Genomic DNA, 8,823 nt, shown 5'->3' with positions numbered 1-8,823 from the left:
AACAAAAAAAGGTGAAAACGGATTCCCTTGGTGAAGGCCATATTCTAGCTAAAAAGTGTTCCGTAATTGTGTCATTGATATGAACACGGTAAGAAACGTAAGTCACATAAGTGTAACCCAACTTGGGGTAATAAGCCTACTCCATAACTAACTTCAGCTTAATGTTCCATTCTTGGTAGATTTCAGATAATGGAGAAGTCCATGGGCAACAAGAATGTTATCGAATATCAGTCGACCCAGTACAAACGTTGCCTGATTGTCATCGATAAGCACAGGCATAAGAGGTTTCAGATTATTGGCTAACACCTTAGAAATAATCTTGTATATCACAATATACAAAGCGATAAGCCGAAAATGTTTCATATGTATCATATCAATGACCTTGGGAATCAAAACAATGACAATGTGAATGACGACATCCATAGGCACTCGCCCAAAAAGGAGATCAAGACATAGGGTGAGAAGATCCTCACCGACAAAAGGCCGGAACGACCGATAAAAACTACCAAACAATCCATCAATTCTCGGAGCCTTTACAAGGACGAAGACGAGAAAAAATATTATTATACATAAGTCATATTTCCTTTGAAAAATCTCCACCATACACTAAGAAAAAAGACTGAAACAAAGTTTCGTTTTGTTCTACTCAATTCTGCTAATATGTATATCTGTAAAAAAGATGATGGTTGAAGTTCTTTAACAGAAATTGATTTTCTTTTTATATGCTGATCAATATTTAATGGACAATTTTCGTCGAAACTTTCGTACACACGGACACATATAATGACATGAATAAAATCTTAAAAAAAGTGAAATGTATACACCTTAAGCCTTGTATATCTTTTTATAAAGTCCAATGAGGCAAATAATGCTTCGGCTTAAGAGAAGACAAAAGCATGTTATCCAATGATGAGTGTGTAAGTGGCTCCAAAAAGGACGGCCAGTTGACCCAAATAGTTCCATTCTTCTTCACCCCCAAAATCCATCGTCATCCTCTCCCAATTCCCGTCAGTGCTTACAGACATAATTTTGTTAAAAAAATGGTGTTTGTCAGTTAATAATTGGACAATTATGCTCTGTCAGCCAACAGATGGGATACAAGATCTTCTCTATCTTACTATATAAAGAAACATAACAAGTTTCTAAAGTGCTAAGCAAAGCAATGAGGCCTTCAAATGCTACTTTGTGTTTGATTTCTTTCATGGTTTTCTCTTTTTTGCAGTCACCTGGATTTGCAGCTGAAAAGGTAACCATTTCAGTCTCCTTTGAAAAAGAAATAGTATAAATAAAGCATTCTTCTTTGAAATGTTCATGTTTGTTGTGTAGTCATATGTGGTATACCTGGGAGGACACTCGCACGGGCTCGAACCTTCATCGGTTGATCTCGAAGCCGTGACGGAAACACACTACGACTGCTCGGATTCTTGGGAAGGTTTAGAACATTTCTCGGTTCTTTCTTATCTGTTTTGTTGAATGAAGTTTTAGAATTAAGGTCGTACTTAATGTTGTCGAATTTGTTCTTCCAACAGCTGGGATGATGCACGCGAGGCAATCTTTTATTCTTACACCAGACACATCAATGGTTTTGCTGCAAATTTAGACGATGAAGTAGCCTTTCAGATTGCAAGTGAGACCCTATTTTTGATTTCGATTTTCTCAACAACTGATGAAACTAACAGTGTGGAATTAATGTTATCCAATGCAGGGCATCCCGACGTAGTTTCAGTTTTCATGAACAAGGGGAGAAAACTACACACGACTCGATCGTGGGAGTTCCTCGGAATGGAGCAGGACGGCGTCGTTCCATCGAACTTGATCTGGCACAAGGCCAGATACGGCGAAGATACGATCATCGGAAACCTTGACACCGGTGAGTCACTTTCAACTTCCCTATTATTCCTAAACATTTCATACTTTCCATGCTGACTGTGGAGTATGGACTATGGAGTGTGATGGACAATTCAGTTTTTGTCCTTTTTTCCAGTTACGTCCCTACATCACTCAAATTGACTTCAAACATGCAATGGAATTTTTTTTTATTTTCTCAATAATGTTAGTTAAGTTTAATGCATTGATGTGTCCATGAAATGTAAATATTTAACTATAAAAGACAACAAAAATAATGTAAAGAAAAATTAATGAATATTTTTTTTAAAGAAAACTAATCATTCTTTATATACTAATAAAAAATTAATTGTTTATAAATAAATACTAAATAAACACGTTTGTGAACATTAAATCATATACCATGACAATATACCCATAACAATATGGATAATAGGGATTGAAAAGCAGCGCAACAATGATGGCAAATGACTTTTGAGCCATATCCCATAACATCAAGGATTTTGATTGTGGCATAGTTAATTATTTATTTTATCGATAATGTTGATTCTAAAATTTTATTTATAATCATTTCATGTAAAAATCTTATTTATATCATTTTTTTATATGTATCTATCTTAAAAAATATTTTTAAATTTGTCACTGTTTAATGCATGCTCAATGGGATTATGTTAGGTGTCTGGCCTGAATCCAAAAGCTTCAGCGATGATGGCTATGGACCAATTCCATCGAAGTGGAAAGGTGTTTGCCAAAATGACAAAGACCCCAGTTTTCAGTGCAATAGGTCGGTCTTTTTCATGCTCATCTTCATACTTGTGTTTGTAATTTTGAGGATTTGGACTCCTTTTTTCCTATTTCATAGTGGGGCAGGACCACTCCCTGAAAACAAGCTTTATTCACTCGAATTTCACATCAGCTCTTACCTGAAAACAAGCTTTGTTCATGTTTAAAGAAAGCTAATTGGAGGAAGGTACTTCAACAAAGGTTATGCTGCCGTTGTTGGTGCCAAACTCAACTCTTCCTTCGATACACCACGAGACAACGATGGTCATGGAACCCATACTTTATCGACTGCCGGGGGTAACTTGGTAGCCAAGGCAAGCGTTTTCGGCTTCGGTAAAGGGACAGCGAAAGGAGGATCCCCTAGAGCTAGAGTAGCGGCATACAAGGTGTGCTGGCCACCGGTTGGAGGAGAAGAATGCTTTGATGCAGATATATTGGCAGCTTTCGATATGGCCATTCATGACGGTGTCGACGTGGTGTCTGTGTCTCTGGGAGGAGATCCGGTGGACTTTTTCAACGACAGCACCACGATTGGATCTTTTCATGCTATTAAGCACGGTATTGTTGTGGTCTGCTCAGGTGGGAATTCAGGACCTGCTGATGGTACCGTGTCGAACATCGCTCCATGGCAGATCACAGTTGGAGCCAGCACCATGGGTAGGGAGTTCCCTAGTTACGTTGTCCTCGGCAACAATATGCGCTACAAGGTGTACCTACTTTCCCCATATCATGCACAATCCTTTAATTTGTTGGCCAATAGAGTGTGATACTTGCATATGTTGGTAACTGGGACTTATCAAATTACTTGATTTCCTTTCTGAAGGGACAAAGTTTATCAGATAAAGTTTTGCCACACCAGAAGCTCGTCCCGCTCGTAAGTGCAGCCGATGCTAAGGTGGCTAATTCATCAGTCGAAACTGCGTAAGGATCGAAATGCATTTCAGCAGCGGCACTTTGGTTCCAATTATTCAATTATTATAGAATCTTGCAGATTGTTATGCCAGGCAGGAGCTATCGATCCCAAAACGGCAACCGGAAAGGTTTTGGTATGTCTTCGAGGGCAGAATGCGAGTTGACAAGAGTAAGCAAGCAGCTCTGGCTGGTGCTGTGGGCATGATCCTTGCCAATGACATTCTATCGGACAATGAAATTATCGCCGATGCTCATGTCCTCCCTGCTTCACACATCAATTACACCGATGGTCTCGCTGTTTTCGCTTACATTAATTGACAAGTGAGTCTGGGAACCAATAAATATATGTTAATTTTCACCTTGGCATTTCAGTGACAGTATGGATATCTGGTATAGGAATCCCACAGCTTATATTACACCGGTAACCACTCGAATCGGCACAAAGCCAGCCCCCTCCATGGCAGCTTTTTCATCAAAGGGGCCAAACAACATCACACCCGAGATCCTCAAGGTATTTTCCACCAGCTAGGTGAATGAATTTTCCATTTCTTTGGCTAACTTTTAGTATCCCATATTCAGCCTGATATCACTGCACCGGGAGTGAGCGCGTTATAGCCGCATTTACAGAAGCAGCAGGGCCGACAAATTTGGATTTCGACAAGCCCGAGTTCGATTTAACTCTATATCAGGCCTTCAATGTCAAGCCCACATGTTTCAGGCATTGTTGGCCTTCTTAAAACCCTTTATCCGAATTGGAGCCCTGCAGCAATCAAATCAGCTATTATGACCACTGGTAAGAAACTTGTTTCTAAAGCAAGAAACGTTTGGTTTCAAGCTCTTTGACTTGCTTAACAATCCCCACATTTTGGATGCAGCAACCACATTGGATAATCTGAATGAGCCAATTCTGAATGCATCGAATATCGAAGCAGGACCGTTCAGCTATGGTGCCGGACATGTACAACCGAACCTTGCTATGGATCCTGGACTTGTTTATGACTTAGCCACCACTGATTACCTAACTTCCTAGCACTTTGGGTTACAATGAAACACTAATTTCACTCTTCTCAGACAACCCCTACAAGTGCCCCAAGCCAATCGACCTTGCCAGTTTCAACTACCTTCAGTCACAATCCCTAACCTTGTTGGATCCATTACAGTGATAGGACCATTAAGAACGTCGGTTCACCAGGTATTTACAGAGTCAAGTGCGGCGACCAACAGGGATTTCAGTTTACGTTAAGCCCCGGAAATTGAAGTTTGAAAAGGTTGGTGAAGAGAAGACATTCAATGTTACCCTCAAGGTTAAGAATGCTCATGCAATTAAGGAATACGTATTCGGAGAGCTGATATGGTCTGACAATGTACACTATGTAAGGAGTGTTATAGCAGTGAAGGTAGTTTAAAAGATACTTTGATTAAACAATAAAGGAAAACAATAAAAAGTTTAAGATAATTCGATTACTATATATGAAAAAAGTTGACGAAGTGATGAAAAAAACTACATATAACATATGTTAAACTTTATATGAAAATTTACCAGGCATTCAAAGGCTTTGAATGATAGCAGCAGCCCTTTTGCCCATAAAAATACACAGCAGTTCAAAAGAGTGAAGGATTAAAAAACATAAAACAATGTGATTCCTCAGCCTTCATTTCGACCCTACACGGTAGTTTCCGACACGGATCGATACTCAGAACCAATCCCCTTTGAAATTCAACATACGGATAAGTATAGGTTGATCCTCTTGGTGTTTCCACCTACAAATTTGGACCACACCTTCATGTAAATACAGAAGTTAATACTAAATCACTATTGTGAATTGGGGATTCATTGTTTTTTTACCCTCTTTTATCTGAAAGTTGAAATGTGATGTTGATTTATTTACTGGATATGTAATAATCACCTGAAGTTTTGGACTAGGTGGTGGAGGAAGAAAGCAACCTCCACCTTGGCTAGGTCAGATCCAGGACAGCATCTGACCCACCTCCAAAGGGTGTAAATTTCTTGCATGGGATCCTGACTCTGCATCAAACGTGAAAAACAATCTATCAACCTTTTTTTTATCGGTACATAGGATCACGGGACTGGACATGATTACAAATGTTGAGATACGAACTAGCTACTTTATATGTCACTTTATGAAACCGAATACATGAACCAAGTTAAGCTCGGATTCATAATGCTTGTTTTACATTTAGATACTTATGAATGTCTAAATCAACAAGTTTGGTCAACCTAGAGAAGCTGGCTTGAATCCATTGTAAGGTATGTTAGGTCCAATGTACCAAAATCTTCATGGCCATAAGGTACAGTGAAGGGTCATTTTAATCTAACAAAAAATGGTGCATATCTCCTAATTGAGATGACAAGTCATTACTTTGTCCTACAAATTCATAAGGTCCCCCTCCCCACAATTTCAACAAAATAATGCTACAAACAGATCAAAGTTTCCAAGGGATGGCCCCAGTTTCTGAACCAGAACTCCATCTCAAGAATTTTAAAATAGAAAATAAAATATATTTAATTTAAAACATACCATCATCATCATTATTGGTATTATTTTTCCATAGAGGAATGATTATCAATGATCACTTTCACGTTTGACTAAAGATAGTTGGAACACAGATGCCCCATTTTAGGAAGCAACTCCTAGAAGATGAGTAAAATTACCTCCCATCGCCATGGATGGAACTGAGGAGCATTTGCATGGAGAGATGGGTCTAAATGAACCGCTGTGAAAACAGGTAGGACCTTCCATCCTGATGGAATTAGGTAACCTGAATATCAAAACCAAAACTTTAGGTTATATTTATACAGATAATAAAGTATATAAACTAATGTCCAAAAGTTCATGCACTGCATGATTATATTACAAACATAATCAATTACGTAGTTATTGTAGAACAATGTAACATTATATATTCGAAAAGAAGAAAAAAACCTTTATATTTGACATCCTTGAGAGCCTTTCGGTGAACGAATTTGACAATGTTGCCATATCTCAGAGCTTCATTGATGACCTACAAGCATACATAGAGGGAAAAGAAAGTTATAAAATAACATCATTATTGCAAACATGCTAAAAAAGGTGTATATATATTTGCGTGTGAAAAAGAGAAAATACTTACATTTTGAGTGAAATTCATTTTCTTATAGTCCTCCAGTCCAAATGATCATGTTTCTGCTTCATGCTCCTAATGTTATGATGTTCTTGCTGTGTTTTAGTTAAAAAAGATAAATTTAATAGAAGATCTGCATGAAACCAACACTGTAGCTCGCTATATAGCGGTAACAGTGTCGTGATTCTTACAATGACAGCATTCTTAATAAACGCGACACAATAAAAAATACGGCCAGAATCGCAAATTAAGTAAGGATGGGGTTACCTTTAACTGTTGTAATGCAGCTGGGGTGTGGCTTAAGAAATGAACCACCATGGACATCAAAAGGGAAGTAGTTTCATAGCCACCCATAAAGAATCCAAAACAAAACTCACTTTTTCATCTTCAGATAAGGTATCAACAGATAAAAGGATTTCAAGGAAATCACTGCTTTTCTTAGAATTCCCATCATCATCATCATTATTATTTCTTCTGCTTCTTCTTTTCTCTATAATTGCTTTGACAGTAGAAGATATTCTGCTTCTAGCCTGTAAAATAGTCAAAGGAAGTTGATCATCACATGCCTTCTTTTTGCAACAGGAAAAAATAATAATTATTAGACAAAGTTATCAATAACATTTCTTTTTAAGTACCTTAACAGCTCTTGCATATGGGGTTCCAGGAATATAGAGAGGAAGAGAGATTAGCCCTTTCATGAAAGTGAGAAAATCTTGTAGAATTTTTGAAGTCTCTGGCTCCTGTGGTGTCAACCCTAACACTTGCTTTACTATTACATTGAATGTGAACTATATGGAACCAAAAGTTGACAAAAAACAAAGTAAGAAACTTTACATTAGAATTATATTATCCTATTAAAAATTAAACGAAAGTAGTACCTTTCTAGCCTCTTCACAGAAGATGACTTTGGGTTTATTTCTCCATGAGTCCAGTATTTGTAGGGCTCCTTTCAATGTCATTGAGAAACTCAGCTTTGATTTGGTGATGGTGACCAGAGAGAGTGCTGCATTTCTGAGCCTCCTGTGAGTGTCTCCCACTGCCACAAGCATTGAAACCTTTCCCAGAATGCCATGGATTGGCTTCGGGTAACTGCACTCGAACAGCTTGCCTTCGTTTGGAGTATGAAATAGTTCAGCTCCGGGTCACATGATACCACTGTGGGGCTGAAGAACAAGTGGGATTTGAAAACGTTCCCGTACCTACAATTCCAATAACAATTCTCATTTACATTTACTTCACCATATATATATGCATGTATATACATATACATATATATGTACTTACCTAGAGCAATGGTCTTGAAGAAATGCACCCAGAGAATTAGAAGAGTGAGGCTTCAAGAAACCAAGTGTTTCACCAAGTAAAGGCCATCCAAATGATCCTTTGGGGACAACCCCACCCTTGAAGAGCAAAGGCAAGAATGGTTAAACACCACGACTATGAAAAAACCAACAGCTCCTCCGACTAAAACAGCCACCCAATAAGAACCACCTCCAGCCATAGACCAAAACATGTGAAATTTCGTTGTGTCGAAAACTCTTGTTGAGCTTTGAAGGTTCATCAAACAACTGTGAGACTTTTATGAAACCAATCGTGCAGCCTACAATTTCTATTTATAGAGAGAAGAGGGGGAAAAGAGTGATGCCCTTTGCCTAGTAGTAAAAGACTATATTATTTTTAGAAGACAAAATTATTTAAAAACAAAGGGGGAAAAGGAAACAGGCTTTCCACAGATTGTTACAGTCTGTGAATTTACTTTATCAGAGGTAAGCATAGGAAATGGAATCTTATATCTAGTCTAGGATCTAGACTATTACCACTGTTTTTAGAGATGTTCAAAAGATGGAGATGAATAGTGAGTAATGAATGTAGAACTGAGTAAAATTTAACTCTACTAGAAAAAACTAATTTTTTCGACTTAATTCTATCCGAAGAAAATTGATTTGAATTTATTTAATCTGTATTTTTGTAAATTTAATTCGAGTCAAAAAAATTATAATTGAGCCGAATTATAAAATAAAGCTTAAATAACTTGAAGCTTTTAATAATTAGTCGATTGATTTTTAAGTTTGAGTCGAGTCTTTCAACTTTATATGATATTATATACGTGTATTGTATATGGTTATGAAAGTTGTTTAACTTGAATCAAACAGTACAATA

General features: G+C 37.6%; 2 pseudogenes; one reads left to right on the top strand and one right to left on the bottom strand.

Annotated features, from left to right (window-relative positions):
• Positions 1-1,162: 1,162 nt before the first annotated feature.
• Positions 1,163-4,968, top strand: LOC120196698 (annotated as a pseudogene).
• A 266-nt stretch (positions 4,969-5,234) lies between these two features.
• On the bottom strand, positions 5,235-8,284 carry LOC120196841 (annotated as a pseudogene).
• Positions 8,285-8,823: the final 539 nt, after the last annotated feature.

The sequence above is a fragment of the Hibiscus syriacus genome, unplaced genomic scaffold, assembly GCF_006381635.1.
Source record: "Hibiscus syriacus cultivar Baekdansim isolate YM2019G1 unplaced genomic scaffold, ASM638163v2 tig00117034_pilon, whole genome shotgun sequence".
NCBI lineage: Eukaryota > Viridiplantae > Streptophyta > Magnoliopsida > Malvales > Malvaceae > Hibiscus > Hibiscus syriacus.
The sequence above is the reverse complement of the archived record's forward strand: the minus strand, read 5'-3'. Positions and strand labels throughout refer to the sequence as shown.